An 18,619-nucleotide genomic window follows, 5' to 3' on the forward strand; every position below is an offset into this window, starting at 1 on the left:
CTTAGAAAAGTTAAGGCCAGTGTCACAGCTCACTAGGCTAATCCTCCGCCTGCAGCGCTGGCACCCCAGGGTTCTAGTCCCATTTGGGGTGCTGGATTCTGTCCTGGTTGCTCCTCTTCCAGGCCAGCTCTCTGCTGTGGCCCGGGAGTGCAGTGGAGGATGGCCCAAGTGCTTGGGCCCTGCACCTGCATGGGAGACCAGGAGGAAGCACCTGGCTCCTGGCTTCGGATTGGAGCAGCACGCCGGTCGTAGCAGCCATTTGGGGGGGTGAACCAACGGAAGGAAGACCTTTCTCTCTGTCTCTCTCTCTCACTGTCTAACTCTGCCTGTAAAAAAAAAAAAAAAAAGAAAGAAAAGTTAAGCAACTTGTCCAGGCTGATGCAAGACAAGGAGGAAGAGAGTCTGGGTTTTAATCCAAAGCCTTTGCTTTTATCTGTTGATTATGAAGCTTGGAATGGAACTCAATCTCCCTCTACCCCACACAACTCAGTTGACCTGGGCCCCCAGGAGTTGGTCTAACAGGATTGCAGATGATGCTAAAGTAAGCATCTCCCTGACCAGTATTTGGAAGTCCCTGCAAGACAAAGAACCTCGTGGGAGGTGAAAATACATGGTCTCCTCAAGGACAGACTCACGGGCAACCAAAATGTTCCGTGGCATGAACACATAATGGCCAGCATTCTGCTTCTCTAAACTTTGCACAAGCTCCACCCACTCCCCCACTCCCCCCGTCTTGTAATTGTTTTAGCTCTCTTATTTTGTAGCTCTCTCTTTGAGGCTCATCTAAAAAGCTTGCCTGACCTCCCTCTCCAAGGGTGTTTTTGAGGGCCTGCCTCTGTGGTCACAGAGCACTGTGAACAGAATGCTACGACTCCAGTCATCACACAATGCTGGAACTAATAGTTGACTTCCCTGTCTTGTCCCCTAGACTGTACTCTGCCTGAGGCTGATCCCCTGTCCAGGTTTCTGAGTGTCAAACACAGCACCTGGCAGTGGACCTTAACATAATTACTATTTTCTATTTGTCTATTCCAAGATCTGGCCAACTTCTGCTACCAAGTGTTGGGTAGTAAATCCTTTAGGATTTGCAGGCCATATATCATCACAAGTAACTGCTATTGTAACACAAAAAAAATAGCCATAGAAAATACATAAATGAATGCATGTGTCTGTGTACCTATAAAACTTTATTTACAAAACTATCTGGCCTGCGAGCCATAGCTTGCTAATCTTCATCTAGGAAGTCCCCAGTTTTAAACAAGTTTTATTTATCTATTTTTATTCAAGAGGCAGAGAGAGAGGGCTCTCATCTGCTGGTTCATTCCCTAATTGCTCATAATTGAAGAGGCTGAGCCAGGCCACACTTGGAAGCCAGCAACACAATGTGAGTCTCTCAAGTGGGTGGTGGGACCCAAGGACTTGGATCATCATTTGCTGCTTCCCAGGGAGCACATTAGCGGGCAGGTGGAGTCAGGAGTTGGACCTGGTACTGAATCCAGGCATTCCAATAAGGGATGTGGGCATTCCAAGGCAGCATCTCAACCAGTAGGCCACACACCTACCGGGTAAGTCCGGATTTTTGGATGTGTGCCTTGCTGCCCAGAAGCCCTCGAAATGCAACTATATTTCCCATCACCCCTGCAGCGAAACAAGAGCATGTGAATAAGCCCTAGGCAGATGAGAGCATTATTTGGGATTCCTTGGAAGGATGTTTAATAGGAGCTGCCTCATTAGGGAAGGATCTCTTTTCCTCCCCTCCGGTTTTACTTCCTCCTTCCAACCCATGAAGGGCTCCAGTAGCCATCATGGACCAGATCAGTAGGTGACTTTGAAGAAAGGAGCCACAAGCTAAGAAGGAGGAACTGAAAGACAGGAGCCTAAGTCCCTGATGATGCAAGGAGTTGCCATATGTTCCTGCATGGCCAACCTGTAAACTTTTGCTGGAGAGGAACATAAAGCTCTACTTTGTTGAAGCCACAGTGTGCGTGTGTGTGTTTATGTTGTGTGTGTGGGTGTTATTCTATGTGGTAGAACCCCAGCGTAACTATATACTTGCACATGGAAACAACAAATATTTGAGTACTGAAAGGAAGGTCGGAAGCAGAAGACAGCACCACAGAGGAAATGAATTCCGCCGGGGTGGGTGGGGAGTCATGGAAACAAACAAACATGCAGGCGTCCTGGGGTTCCTCCCGGTTGAGCACCCAGGATGACTCATGTCTCTGGTTAGTCGCTCCTGTCCCCTATCTTCCTCTCCACAGGGGACTTTCCCTTTTTCGGTGCCCACCGTCAGCCACTATTAGACTGAGGCAGGGTAGCAGGTCCTCGTTGCCATGGGCACTGACTAGAGTACCTTTTCCGGTCAGCATGCAGGTGCTATAGAGGGAGAGGCCCGGCTCTGGTGTCAGACAGCCCTGACTCTGGGGAGTGACTCAGGCCCTGAGCCCTGCAGCATTGACCAAGCCGGGATATGTCCTCGATTGCCGGTTCCCCAAGCTACAAAATAAGTCAACAATGACTCTCAGAGCAATGTTGTGAGAATTAAACAGTGAAAGGGTGCCGGACATAGAGTAGGGGCTCAAATTTGCATTCTGGAAGCTTCTGTCTGCTTGCTCTCCTGATGACCAGGATCAAAGGGCGGCGGGATCATGGCTTGGGATCTGAGTGGATCCTGGCCACTGCTTTGGAATGGCACCATCATCTTCCAGCCTTCAAATGCAATGCTTCCTTCCTGTCCTCTTTTCTTAGCCTGTCCCCACACAACTGTACTCTTATTTATTCTCCCACCCTACTTTAAAATGTTAGCAGAACAATCCTGAGAATCACAAAACCTTCTGTCTGCCCCCTGCCATTATTTCATGCTACCAGGCTCCCTGGTGTCCAGCGCAAACTTCCCTTGCTGCAAGGACATTCCCAATGTCACACGGCTGGCCACACATTTTCACTTCCTAATGAATGAGGCCTTGACACAGTCATCTCCAACAAAATAAGTGGTCGCAGGACACTGCAATCCTGGAGGCCCTTTCTAGAAAGGTGGCTTACAAATGCAAAATAGTCCATGTCCCAGGAGAGGTCTGAAAAAGCTATTAGTGCCATGCAGGGGAAATGAGCGACCCAAAAAAAGCTGCCAGCAGCGAACAGGATCCCACGGCATTCAGTGTGTGAACTGGGTTCCATAGAGTGGCTGTTCATGAGGCGTAAACTTAGCACTGAGCCTGCAAATGGTGTCAAGGAGAACTAGGTGAACTCCAGGGAGAGGGCAAGCGAAGAGGACTGCAGGTGATGGCGTTCTGGAAGCATTCACAGCAGGCCATTTGTTGGGGAAATCAAGAAACATAATCCAACCACAGGGAAAGAAGAGGAAATGATGGGTACAGACCTGGGTGGGCAAGAAGCAAATGACCCCTCTTTTTCCTAGCACCTGGGGAGCGTTCATTCTTTTTTCCAAACAGGGCATCTGCACCAAACAAAAGATACCACTAGGCATCAGGTACCTATGAACAAAAGTGTAATGGGGCAGAGCGAACAAATGACTGTTTGTGTGTAGCAAAGCCTTTCTCACGGGTTGTCAGCACTAACCATGGCCTAAGAAAAAGACTGAATGAACTCAATTGTGGAGACTGAGTAGTGTTAACTTCCCGTGTGTGTGATATTATATGAGGCCCTGCACAGATGAGAAAGAAGATACTCATTCACTCATTCATTCATTCACTCAGTACCCTTAGGCCATCATCTACTGCTTTCCCAGGTTCTTTAGCAGGGAGCTGGAGTGGGAGCAAAGCAGCCGGGACTTGAATTGGAACTTAAATATGGGGTGCTGGCACTGTAAGTTATGCCATAACACAAAGCCCTCCATGGATTTTTTGAAGTACTCACACATACAATTGAAATTGAAGGGGCTAGAGTTGTAGCACTGAGCAGTCCAGGTTCTGGAGTGGAACTGCTTGTAGAGAGCCCTGGTTCCATCACACCAACTGTGTAGTCTGATCTTGGACAAGTTACTTAACCCTGCCACATCTCAGTTTCCCCAACTGCAAAAATATGATGCTAATAGCAACCAGCTCATGGGGTTAGAAGAGGCTTCTTGGAGATAATGTACATGGAGCACTCAGAATAGAGCGCTCTTCAGTGAGTTTTACTCACAGTGCTGGCTGTGGTTGCTACTCCTTCTGCAGACCCGAGGGCCGAGAAGGCTGGCCTTGACAAGTAATAATATAAGCATTGAGATCTGGGACGAAGAGCAGAGTTGCATGTTATGGAAACACTAACAAGATGAACTCATTTAAAAGCTAGATGTGCAGTTGGTAGCAGGGTCTGGCCTTGGACCATACTCTCGATTTCTGATCTAGCCTCTTTCCTCAGACTGATGGAGACCATCTCAAAGCACAACACCATGGGGTTATGGTCCACAAGCTAAAACGGGGAATCAGTGTGCCACTGCCATGCAGACAGCATCCACTGTGTTGTAGCCAAGCACAACAAAGGTCTACAGAGTCAAATGTAACCAGGATTAAAAGTCAAGCTCAGGAGTCAAGTGCACTGGGACTGCACGCCATCTCCACCTTCACTAGTTTTGTGACCTTGAGCTAATCACTTCATTCCTCCTGGCCTTAGTTTCTTGCCCTTTTAAATGAGGCTAATAGAGCACCGTTGAGAAGATTCAATGTTCAAAAAATAGCACCCACTGTTGTTGCTATTGTTTAATCTCAGGTCTAGTTTGCTGTGCGGATTTATTAATCTTTCAATTCCTAAACGTGCACTTGCTGTGCAAGGCTGTCCAGGGTTGACTGAAGCAATGAATGTCTCATTGTGATCCTGAAGCTCCGGCTCAGAAGTGACCGCCGGCGCCCCTTTCTCTTGTGGTGTCTCTGGTCTATGCCAGGCAACTGTCTGGACGGGCACCTAGAATGCAGCTGCAGTAGGCTCAGGCACATCACAGTTGTTAAGGAACCAGACATAAACTTCTTGACAAACAGGCAGGCTATTAAAAAAATATTATTCATGCATTTTATTTACAAAAGCAACATTGCAACACCATTAGGTAATTTTTAATAACAGCTTTATTGTCATGGAATTCACTACCATAGAATTCATCTGTTACCAGCATACAATTCAGTGGCTTTGAGTCACCGAGTTGTACAGCCATCACCACTAATTCCGGAATATTTTCGTCGCCCATCCTCATCACCAGAGGAAACTTCATGCTCATGGGTGGTGACTCCCCTTTCCTCCCTCCTACTCCCCTCCCACCCTAGCTCACCTCTGCTGTGGGCAATTTTTTTTTAAGGATTTATTTATTTATTTCATTTTGAAAGGCAGAGTGACAGAGAGAGAGAGAGAGAGAGAGAGAGAGAGATCTTCTATCTGCTGGTTTACTCCCCACGTGGCTGCAATGCAAGCCATCTGAATGGCAGGGGCCCAAGCATTTGGTCCATCATCTGCTGCCTTCCCAGGTGCACTGAGCAGAGAGCAGAACAGGAAGCAGAGCAGCAAGGCCTTGAACCAGAGCCCCAGTACAGGATGCTGGGTTCGCAAGTGGTAACTCAGCCCATGGGGCCATAATGCCGACCCCTCTGGGCAATTTTCGGATTTGCCAATTCTGGATATTTTACATAAATGCAGTAACTGAGTTTGTGGCCTCTACGTCTGGCTCCTTTCAGGTCGTTGAATGCTTTCAAGTTTCATCCATGTTGCAGCATGGATTGTACAGTTGTGTCCCACATAACAACAAGGGTAGGATGGATCCCTTGCACAAATATATTACCAAGTAACCTCGTGTAATTTATTGCCAGGTTACATCGAGTCCACCACAATGTTCACACAACGACAAAACCATCTAGTGATGAATTTCCCACGACATATCCCCATCCTTAAGGGGTGCATGCCTACACTTAGATCCTTTCTATGGTTGAATAAAATTCCATTGTATAAATATAATGTGTTTATCCACTCAGCAGTTCATGGACCCTTTGGCTGTTGTGAATAAAGCTGCTATGAATGTTCATGTGTAAGTTTTTGGGTGGACATATATTTTCAATTCTCTTGGGCACATATCTGGACTTAGAATTGTCAGATCATATATCTCTCTACCTAACCCCTTGAGTAAATGCCAGTTTTCCAAAGAGACTGAGCCATTGTATTCCCACAGGTAATAAATGGCATTTCCAATTTCTCTGCATCCTTGCCAATACTTATTATTGTCCACCTTTTGATTATAGCTATCCCAGTGGGTATTAAACAAGTTTATAAAGAATAAGAAACTCACACATTTGTTTCTTCACATATTTCACAGGCCAGAAACGTACCTGGCATGTAGTAGGCACTCAATGGATAATTGTTATATAAATGAATAAGGAATTCTATCAAACCAGTATGACTATTTCCACTTCAATCTAATTCCTATCTAATTTGTCTACATAATTCAAATTTCATACAGTTATAATTGTATTTGAACATAACTTTTCCCTCAAATACTAAGTTTTTAAATATCCGTATGTTTCCATGCAGCCTTCATATGGTATTTTATTGGCTGTCTATTAGTTCCCCCAGCAGATGCAGGATAATGTACTGAACTACTGCATAGTTACCTTGTTCTCAACTTTTCAAGACCGAGAGTATCAGCAAGTCAAAGGAGGGGAACAAATATGACAAATAATGACAGCTTATTTCAGAATTTCAAATGGCAACGTGATGGGTAAAGATAGAAGACAGAACAATACCTTCACTAGGGTTCTCCAGAGAAACAAAAGCAATAGGATGTGTGTATATATATGCACAGCCAGCTCTCTCCATCTGTGAGTCCCACATCTATGGATGAACCAATTGTTGATAGGAAACATTGGGAAAAAATTGTGTTCATACTGAACATGTATAGACTTTTTTCCTTGTCATTGTTCCTTAAACAATATAGTATAACTATTTTTAGCATTTGTATTGTACTGGTTATTATAAGCTATGTAGAAGTGATTTAAAGTATACAGCAGGATGTGTGTAGGTCATACATAAATACCACGTCATTTTGGATTTGGGTGTCTGCAGGGATCCTAGAACCAAGTCCTTGTTGATGCCCATGGGAAGAATTCATTATAGGAATGGGCTCATGGGATTACAGAGGTTTAGAGGCTAGCAAGTCCAATCTGCAATGTGGGTTGGGAGGCTGGAGAGCAGGAGAGCCATGTACAGAGGCAGTCTGACAGCCATCGGCTGTCAGATTCCCCCTTGCTGGGGAAGGCCTGTGTTTTGTTCTATGTAGGTCTTCAACTGACCGGATGAAATCCCAAAGTTCATGGATTTATTGTTAATCTCGCCCAAAACACCTTCCAAGTTGACACATAAAATTAATCATCACGATACTGGGATGGATTCCAGGGTCCTGTTCGGGTTTCTGGTGTTGTAGGTGGATAAGTCACCTGGGAATCTAACCTGTTTATGTATGAACCATGCCTTCTAAGAATCAGTGCTTAAACAAAAGCCAAATACAATGCAGTGAGGAGAGTAAAAACAACTGTGAAGTGAAGACGGTTCCATGAGGACAATCAGATTCCTGGAAAGCGGGATTTTGATGTGCATTTCCAGCTTCCTCATGATACTGATGCATCATTTCCCCCATGGCTTCCGTCTGAAACCTGTATGTCCCTCGAAGGAAAGGACTGTCTGGAAGCCCACGGCAGCTCTTGGGCTCACCAGTTAAGTGCTCAACAAAATGTGGCTCTGTTTTCTTTGGAAACAAACATAGTGTGCTTGCCCCCATGTTGAGAGTTTTAGTGCATGACATTGACTACAAACCTCTGAGCTAGGAAGTGTTCTCACACATATGGTGATGTGCCAGGTAAAGCGGAATCAAAACCAGCATATTTTGGGCTTGCCAGTAAGGAATTCCTAGCTAGTTCTCTGTGTCAGGGGGAGAGAACAAATCTAGAAACATCTGTTCTTTGTTCTGGGAAGAACCACTGGAGTAGCACTTCTTAGGAGATGAATGGAAGATTGCAGGTGCCCAGTCTCCGTAGAGGTAGATGAGGGTCAATCTCCCCTTTCCCCACTCTTGTGAGGCAGACAAAGGTCTCAAGACTTCTTCCACTGTCTCATCTTCTGAAGAGCTAGATCCTGCTTCTACAGGGTGGTAGGAGAGGGCCGAAAGAGGAAAGAGAAAGAACGTTTGAGATAAAACAGAGCCTCATGTCCAGCTCACTTGCTGTCCTGCGTTGCTCCCAGATAGCCTTCTCCTAACTGCTCAAGTCTGGTTCCCAGGTCATCTCCCCAGGCTCTCTCCTTCCTCTCCTTTGCTGGAAAGTTCTTGTCCTGCTTCATACAGTTCCCCTCCACACACACGGCCCTTGGGTTTTCTGTATAAGTACTGCACAATTCAACACTTTGTCACAGCTGGTCCCAATGTTTTATTTTGTTTTAATATGAGGACCCCCTTTTATCACTTGTAAAGAATAAAGTCTTATTCATCTGGTAATTCCAAAGGTTCAAGGTCAAGGGGCCACATCTAGGAAGGTCCTTCTTGCGGGTAGGGACTCTGCAGAGTCCAGAGGTGGTACAGGGCCTCACAGGACGAGACACAATATCCGAGCTCAGGTCCCTCATTTTCTTGGAAAACCATAGTCCCACCGGATTAGAGTCCTACCCACATGTCTTCATTTAATCTTAGATACCTCCCAAAGTCCTCACCTCCAGGTAGCATTACTGGATTCAGTTTCCACCTCTTCATATAGCACACATGGAATTCAATACCACCTTGAGTCCCAGTGGAGACATTCAAACCACGCATAAGGACTGGTGGTTCACAAGTATGCATAGATCCCCAGCAACAAATTCCACAGAGGTCTCTCTCATCATAGTCCAAAGAATATGATGTGGGCTCCGCAGGGAGTCAGAAGGGACAAGGAGCCACGTACCCAGCCAAATCCCATCACCTTCCATGCCAGTTCAACATGGCTGAAGTCTAAGCACAGCCACTCACCATGCAGCTAAGCCTCACTTTACATCAAGTACCAGGAGCCATGAAACTGCTAACCCAGAATCTTTTGAATCATCAGTCAGGCCTTGCCCTGAGCACAACTCCTACCCTAGCCTGGGTGGGGGCAATTCTCCCTCACTGGGCTGCCCCTAGTCATGCCTGAGTGTGTACTATCCCTTTGCCTGCCTATTTTTCTTTCTCTTTCTTGAAAAAAAAAAAAAAGATTGATTTATTTATCTGAAAGTCAGAGTTACACAGAGAGGAGAGATGGGGGCGCGTCTTCCATCCACTGGTTTACTCCCCAGTTGGCCATAATGGCCAGAGCTGTGCCGATCTGAAGCCAGGAGCCAGGAGCCTCCTCCAGGTCTCCCACGCAGGTGCAGAGGCCCAAGGACTTGGGCCATCTTCTACTGCTTTCCCAGGGCATAGCAGAGAGCTGGGTCAGAAGTGGAGCAGCCGGGTCTCAAACCAGCACTCATATGGGATGCCTGCACTGCAGGAAGTGGCTTTACCTGCTATGCCACCGCGCTGGCCCCTCTTTATCACTTTCTTTCTTTCTTTCCTTCCTTCTTAAAGATTTATTTTATTTATTTGAAAGGCAGAGTTACAGAGAGAGAGGGAAAGACAGAGCTAGAGATCATCCATCTGCTGGTCCACTCTTCAAATGGCTGCAACAGCCGGGATGAGCCAGGCCAAAGCCAGGAGCCAGGTGCTTCATCTGAGTCTCCCACAAGGGTAGCAGCAGCCCAAGCACTTGGACCATCATTGGATGCTCTCCCAGGTGCATTCGTAGAGAGCTGGATTGGAAGTGGAGCAGCTGGGACTGGAAATGGCCCTCATATGAGATGCCTGTGTTGTAAGACGTGACTTAACCCACTGTGCCACAATGCTGCACCTGCCCCCTTGCCTTTCAATAAATCCTGCTTTCTGTTCACCTCTAGCTACATCTCCTGGATGCATTATTATACATAAGGAGACAAGAACCTAGACAAAATCCAGCTGGGGGATTCTCAAAGCCCAGCCAGGACTCTGAATTCCTATGACATAATTCTGGGGTCCCTACCCCCACAAGAAAAGGAGTTGTTTTAAAACATCACCAAATAACGCTGGCTTGTATCCCAGGCCTTACATGCCTTCTGCTGTAGCGATCTTGCCCAGACTCCTATGCCTTTCTTCCACCAGGCATGGAGCAGAGTCCCAGGTCCTATGCACTCCTTCCCTGGGTAAAACAAGGACCAGGACTTCAGCTGCACAGCTTTAGGAAGGGGTGCACTGCATAGTTAAGACAGAGTTGGAGGGGGCCGGCACTGTGGCATAGCAGGTAAAGCCGCAGCCTGCATCGCCAGCATCCCATATGGGTGCTGGCTCGATTCCCGGCTGCTCCACTTCAGATCCAGCTCTCTGCTAGGTCTTGGGAAAGCAGTAGAAGATGACCCAAGTCCTTGGGCCCCTGCACTTATGTGGGAGACCCAGGAGAAGTTCCTGGCTTCTGGCTTTGGATCAGCTCAGCTCCAGCTGTTGTAACCATCTGGGGAGTGAACCATTGTATGGAAGGCTTCTCTCTCTGCCCTCTGCCTCTCTTTCTCTCTTTAACTCCTCCTTTCAAAAAAAAAGACAGAGTTGGAATTAGAAGTCCTAGTACTATTTCTGCCGCTTCTTCATTGTGTGCCCTGCTGGAAGTTCAGGGCAGCCCCTTCACAACTGGCCCTCCGGGTCAGCACAGGGTCCGTAACTACAACCATGCAAATGCGTCGTAAACTCTATAGAGTTATGCAAATTATTAGCAGCATTTTCAGGCATCCATTAATATATATACTCTTAAATATTTTATTTTTCAAAAACATTTATTTTTCTTGGCATTGTTCTCAGCCAGACTACAACTGGGAATCTTCGCTGATCAGCTCTGAGGTCCTGAAGCAGCATGCAATTTTGAAGTGAGTTATTCAACCAGCCATTCCTGTCATAATGACGGTGTCCCTCCGGACGATCTGCTTTGAAAGACATCCCATCTGGAGGGGCCGCCCTGACTCCCAGCTCATCCCGCAAACAGATCAAGTGGCCTCCAGGGGCGGGCGGGGGAAGCCCGATGAATGGCACAATGAATTAGTAACAAGTTGGGAAAAGAGAGAGAGACAAATGGTTACCCAGCTCACAGCTCACCTTCCTTCCCGAGCCGAGGTGGGCCACTAATGCATCCAAATGGGCTTTCTGCAGATGGGGGCAGGAGCCGAGAGACTGCTAGTTAACAGACCCCAGGGGGGAATTACTTGATAAAAGATCTTTCCATTTTCATAAGTGACTCCCCTGGTAGAACCACTTTTTCTGAATTTGAATTTTTATGATCCAGTTTTTAAATTATGATGAGAATCGCTTCTAGAATGATAATAGTTAATAAAGACCCAATGGCTAAACATGTTATCCCTTGCTACCCATGAGGAATTGGTTCCAGCACCCCCTAGGATGCCACAATTTGCCAATACTGAAATTCCTTACATAAAATGGTATGGTATTTGCACATAACCTAAGGACCATCTGCCTTATATTTTAAATAATTTCTAGATTACTTATAATACCTAATACAATGTAAGTAAGAATGTAATGCAATACCAAACACAATATAAATAATTTATTTCAACCTCCAAACATAGTCTAAATAACCTCCGATTCCGGGCTTGTAAATAGTTGTTAGATGTATTGCTTAAGGAGTGCAGAGGCCGCACATGCTCAGTCCAATTACGATTCTTTTCCTGAATATTTTGATTACATCCATAGGTGCAGAGCTCCTGGAGCCACAGGGTGAAGTGCACAGGACTCCTTAAAGAAAGGTGAGGGTGCACAGCTGATTAAGCCGCTGCTTGTGATACTGGGTCCGGTCCCCAGTCCTGGGTTCTGGCTGCTCTGTTGCTGGTCCAGCTCCCTGCTAATGCCCCGGGAAGGCAGCACATGATGGCCCAGGTACTTTGGGCCCTGGCCAACCATGTGGGAGACTCAGGGGGAGTGCCTGGCTTCAGCCTGGCCTAGCCCTGGCTATTGTGGTCATTTGGGTTGTGAACCAGAGAATGGGAGAACTCTCTTTCTCTCTCTGTTGCTCTTTCAAATTCATCTATCAATCTTCAAAAAAATAAAATAAAATAAAAAAAGATGATAGATCCTTCATAGACTTCACTTCAAGAGATGAAAGAGCCCAACTCAAGATAAAGAACACATTTCAAATAGCTACAACCAGTAAGGGAACGGCTTGCCACTTGAACTATTAAGTTCCCATTGAGCAAAAATGTAGATTCTGAGGAACAACTTTGTGGAAATAGATTTTTGTTTTATGACTGTGTTTGAGTGTGTTCCAGAAAATACATGCCTATCTACAGGAGGTGGGAGAGGGGCGGGCCTCCCCTACTCCAACAGGGTCAGGGTAAAATAAATATGAACAAGCTAAGGGGAAAGTGCTAATGGTCAAGGTCACCCAGCTTTGCCCAGGGCTGGAGCCCCCAGCCATTGCATTTATGGATTTGCACATCAAGCAGGGGCAGGGTGAAGCCCTAGGAATCCTCTGGGAAGAGCCTTTTTCTTTCACCTTGAATGCCTCCCTGAGTCACTGCCTGGGGCAAACAGCACCCAGCCCTGCCCTAAGCTCAGTTTCCAGCTGTTTCTGAAACACATAAACACATGTATACAGCAGAGACAGTCAAATGCATCTACATAGCTACAGCAGACAAAGAACCCAGAGAACCCACACTCCGGCCTGAAGGTCAACCACGGCCACTGGGAAGACACCTCCGGGATCCCCTGGAAGGGCCCTGGCATTTTCCACAGAGGCCCAGACAGGCTCTGTGACTCACTGCCACTCAGTGGGCAAGTCACCGCCTCTCCCTCCATCTCCAGAACACTACTTAGCCTTACTCCTGCCTTAGAGAGCAGGGGCCAGCAGGTGTTGTGCTCCTTAGCTGGGTAGTGGTTGGCACCACTCACCTTGGAAGCTGCTGGCTAGGATCGCAGGTAACGAGCATCCCCCCCCCCCCCTCCCCGTGAATGAAATGGTTGCCTGCCCACAGTCTGTTTGCTTGGTGGTTGCCGGGATTGCTACCGAGTCCTGACTTATGTGTCCACCTGCTTATCAACCTTGGGAAACAGGAGGGCTGGGGCTGGTTCTTATTAAAGCAAACAAATCCATTATTAAAAGTAAACAAGGCAGCGCTGCTTTGAAACAAGTGATTGACCATCTCCCAGCGCAGGGGTCTAAACTCAACCCTGCTACCCCGAAGTTAGTCTCCCTCACTGCTCAAGGAACGCCGCCTCTCCGGGTGCCCGTCGCAAGCGAGCTTGGTAACCACGTTATCGCTAGTCCTTGAGATTTATAAACGACCACTATACGCCTATTTCTCATTTAGCAGTGATGGCGGCGCTCCGTTAACTGCTTTGCCGACAGACTCAGCCGAATCACGCAAACGCCAGGATTTGAACTTGGGTTTCTGTGACTCCGGAAACCACACGCATTGCACCCTAGCACCCTGCTCCACTAAACAGAGGCCCCCCCACAGCCCTGTTTCTGTTTCAAAGGTGACCTTAAGACCAAAGAGAAGGAAACCAGCTGTTTGCCCAGGAAAGATTGTTTGGGATTGTAAGCACTGTAGCAGTGCTTCTAGCGAAAGTCCTGAGCCACTCTGGTTACTTGAGTATGTAAAGTGGGGCAGCACAGACTAGAGTCTAAGCTACTGGTGCTCAACATCTTGCCCAAAGACCAACTAATTCCAGCACTACTTAATACTCTCTTCTCTTAAGCCACAATGCAGCACAAAGCTACCAGGACCAGATTTAGAATCTTGGCCTTGCCAGTGAATCTAGAGTTAAACCGACTGTTATTGACAGATTCCTACTAGCCAAACTTATAAGAGACTGATGTATATTCAAAAATGTTAGGTGGCTACACAATTTTGTTTTCCTGGTTTGTTTTTTTTTGTTTGTTTTGTTTTTTTTTTTTTGTTTTTTTGTTTTGTTTTGTTTTTTTGACAGGCAGAGTGGATAGTGAGAGAGAGACAGAGAGAAAGGTCTTCCTTTGCCGTTGGTTCACCCTCCAATGGCCGCTGCGGCTGGCACATCGTGCTGATCCGAAGGCAGGAGCCAGGTGCTTCTCCTGGTCTCCCATGCGGGTGCAGGGCCCAAGAACTTGGGCCATCCTCCACTGCCTTCCCGGGCCATAGCAGAGAGCTGGCCTGGAAGAGGGGCAACCGGGATAGAATCCGGCGTCCCAACCGGGACTAGAACTCGGTGTGCCAGCGCCGCAAGGCAGAGGATTAGCCTGTTAAGCCACGGCGCCGGCCTCCTGGGGTCTTAACACAAAAAGCATCTAAATAATAACGTTTCCTTAAAAAGTTTTAAAAGTCTTTTAAATGTTGCTATTGGATGATCAATAAACCATTTGGCATTTTTGCAAATCTAAGTAATGAAGAGACTTACCATGCTACCAACGGCTAGTTGGGGACAACACAATAGCCAAACCTTTTGATGTGGGAGGATGGTATCAATTGTTATGAACTGATTGACAATGACTCCATCATAGTTATTTCATGTGTTAAAGAACTTTATGAATTTCATGAAAAACAAATAGAAGTTAAGACACTCATATCCAACCCGGAAGTACTTGGGTTCAATATCCACCTCTGACTCCAGCTTCCCCCTACTACAAACCCTGGGAGGCAGTGGTGATAGCTTAAGGAGTTGGATCCCTACCACCCACCTGGGAGACCTGGATTGAGTTTCTGGCTCTTTGGTATTGGCCCTGGCCCAGCACTGGCCATCACAGGCATTTGGTGAGTGAACAAGCAGATGGGAGCTCTGTCTGTCTCTCTGCCTCTCAAGTAAACAAACCAACCAACCCCCAATATCTGCTGGAAAACAGTTCATGTGCAGGTTACACATGGGTTTCCCATATGACCCAGTCATTCCACCATGAGCATATGTCCAAGAGAATTAAAAGCATGTATCCTCACAAAACCCTGTACATACATGTTCATAGTACCTTTATTTGTAACAGCTCTAGAATGAAAACAAGTCCAATGGCTATCAACTGATGAGTAGATAAACAAAATATGGTATATCCACATAGTGGAATATTATTCCACCATAAAAAGGAATAAAGTACTGGTTCATGAGGCTATGTGGGTGCATACTGACGACATTCTGCTAAGAGAAAGAAAGCAGACACAGAGGCTGTGTATGGTATGATTTGTTCATACGAAGAGTCCAGAATAGGCAAACTTACAGAGACAGAACGTACATTAGTGGTTGCGAGAGCCTGGGCTGGGGGTTGGGGGAAGGGAAGTGACTAATGGGTGGCGGCTGGTTGTAAGGGCTGACAGCACTCTTCTAAAATTGGTATACTGATGGTTGTGTAACTGTGAATATCCTAGCAATCACATTTGATGCTATGTGAATTATATCCCAATAAAGCTTATTAATAAAGCCCACTTGCTTGGGCTGCATATCTTTCCTTACTCCCCCGATCCTCCAGACGGTTCCCCACAAGCTGTTCCTTGTGACCTGCACCAGCAGGAGCCCTTGTACCAGTCATGAAGCCACTTAGCGTCCCAGCTGGGACCCTTCCAAGAAAGAACCGTGGGGATGCACTGGGATTGTCCTGCTGGAACTTGGTCCCTGCACCGCAGTGGGCTGCTTCCGCACAGCTCTCTCTGTGCAGCTACTCCCCTGGATCCCAGCTCTCACCCCTCTCCTTACCCTGCAGGCCCAGGGGAGGGGATGGGTTCTCACCAATGCAGGCTGCTGCAGCTGCACCATCCATGGCTTCCCTAGACCCTGCCCATGTCCTTGCAAATACTCTCCTTCTCAAACTTCCTCCTTTGCCCAGTTTGAGTGGGCCATCTGTTTCCTGCCAGTACGGACACAAAACTTCACATAAACAGCCTGAGAGAGAGTTTTGAGAGGAAAGGTGTGGTCAGCACAATGACATTGCTAGATGTGTTCTGAACGGCCGTTGGCGGGCTGCGCCTTCAGTCTCTGCACATGTCTATGACACCGGATCCTGATAATAAATGACTTCACCGCATTTCTTTAGCAACAAGGGGATTCCAGTAAACACAATTTTAATTTTTTAAAGAATTGTAAGGGTTTTTTTTTTTTTTGGCCACTTAGAAGAAAATGAGTATATAGTGTGAATTATAACTTTCAGTATGAGAATTCAGTAGAAGGAAATACATTCATTTGGTTTATCTTGTTCAGAATTTGCTGTGTTTCCTAAAACTGAGGATTTATGTATTTCAGCAGCTCTGGAAAATTCTCAGCCAATATCTCTCAGAATCCACTCTTCTTCCCCCTGTTCTCTCCAGACTTGGCAATACACATTATTCTACTATGTCCTCCTTGTCGCCTAATCTCCTTTTTTCCTGTTGTCTATTTCATTATTTCTATGTACCTTTTTCTGATCTTTCTTGTCAAATATTCTCTTTTCAGCAATGTGTCTAACCTGTCCATATATTCTAGTATATATGGTAATTTTTTAAAAAGATTAATTTTTTGAAAGTCAAAGTTACAGAGCAGGAGAGTCAGAGGTAGAGGCAGAGAGAGTGACCTTCCATCTGCTGGTTCACTCCCCAAATGGCTTCCACAGCCAAAGCTGGGCCAGGCCGAAGCCAAGAGCCGGGAGCTTCTTCTAGGTACCCCATGCAGGTGTAGAGGCCCAAGCATTTGGACAGTCTTCCTCTGCTTTCCTAGGTGCATAAGCAGGGAGCTGGATTGGAAGTGGAGCAGCCAGACTTGAATCAGCGCCCGTATGGGATGCTGGTGCTGCAGGTGGTGGCTTTGCCAGCTATGCCACAGCACCAGCCCCTATATGGTAATTTTAGTGACTGGTTTTTAAATTTTTTTTCTTAGATTCATTTGTAAGAAAAGCAGAATGGCAAAGAGAGGAATGGAGAGACGCAGAGATCTTCCATCTGCTGGTTCACTCCCCAAATGCCCACCCCAGCCAGAGCTGGGCCAGAGTGCATTTTTAGACTTTGTAGTTGCATCTCTTTTCACAGTGCTTGTTCTCCTCATAGCGTCTCATGTTGTTGTTTGCTCCTTTGACATCTGAATCCGTTTAAGTCCACTTACTCCTGTCAGACTGTTGGACTGTCTTCAGTTTGGAGGGTTGAAGGCCACTGTTGGCTGTGCCTGCTGACTTCCGGGCACGAGCTGCACAGGTTCCTTGGGTGGCGTGATTCATAACTGAGCTGTGCACTCATCGCAGGGGACTTTATCTGTCGAGTCCCAGGAGGACTTATTGAGAGTGGGTCCCCTCAGAGCCACTTCCAGTGCTTCTGGGTTACCGTCTGCTTTTAGACCACTGACACAATGTTTACATTAATTTACATCTTAGCTCTTTTAGATCCATTCAAGAGGAGGTCAATTTTAAACCTTAAAATGCAGCCGCGGCCAAGGCCTCTGCTAGCAGTTCTCACCAGATGTGTTCAGACCCCATGTTGAGCTTAGGCTGAGGCCACTGTCCTGCAGGGGAGATGGGGCAGCTGGCTTCGGGTCCACCTGTCCTTGAAGCTGTGCACCTGTCCTGGCTGTGTCCTGGTAGGTGGCTCTGAGTTGCATCTCCTTGCTTCACATGGCTCCAGGACCTCTTTTTTCTGGCTCTTCTTGAGGGTCAACACCCAGGCCTTTGGACTACTGAAACCAGGGACTTCTCTCGATGTCACTCAAGCATCAGCTTTCTCGCCTTCTCTGGTTTTCAGGTTCCCCTGCTGCTGCAGGTGCCCCTCCTTTTACTGGCTCTGGCATTCATTGAAAAGGTTTCCAGGGCCATCATTGTGACACAGCAGGTTAAGCCTCCTTCAATACTCGCATTCCATATCAGAGCACTAATTCAAGTCCCAGCTGCTCCACTTCCAATTCAGCTCCCTGCTAATGTACTTTGGAAAAGCAGTGGAGGATGGCCTAGGTACTTGGGCCATCTGTATGGCATTCCTGGCTCCCGGCTTTGGCCTGGCCCATACCCGGCCATTCTGGCCATCTGGGGAGTGAATCAGTGGATGAAAGATCTCTCTCTGTCCCTCCCTTTCAAATAAATAATAAATATTAAAAAAAAAAGAAAGGATTTATTCTGGTTACCTTTGATCCACTGTATCTACATAGCAGTAGCAGACAGGTTCCAGGTTAGAGAATTTGCCTCTGTGACAACTATGAGTCCCCTTTTCTTATGTTTATATCACAAAATATTAGATTTTTGCACCATGTGTAATATTTTCCACCTTTAAGTAAACTCAGATACCTCTGATAGAGCTAAAATAACTGGATATGTTTCTAATTACAATATATAAACATAAGACTTTCTGAAAATGATATGCTTTACATGATCTTTTGCTGCTATTCCAACCAGAACCCGTATGTTACAAAAGCTCCCTTTTCCTCACTATGCTCCTATGGAACAGAAAGAGTTACGCTGCAGAATCCTGCCAGTGTGGAAGCAGTCAGACCCTGGAGCATCTCCTCTGTGATTATAACAGGGATATGTGCTCCCCTGAGAGTCCTTTCTCAATATCAAGGCAATGCATACAGGCATCCAATTAATAGTCAGCAGTATAGACAGTGTGGGAGCCTATAAACAAAGCCACCTCCATCAGATGCTCATGGGACAAGCATGACGTGGTACAAAGTAGG

This window comes from Lepus europaeus, chromosome 4, assembly GCF_033115175.1.
Source record: "Lepus europaeus isolate LE1 chromosome 4, mLepTim1.pri, whole genome shotgun sequence".
Taxonomy (NCBI): domain Eukaryota; kingdom Metazoa; phylum Chordata; class Mammalia; order Lagomorpha; family Leporidae; genus Lepus; species Lepus europaeus.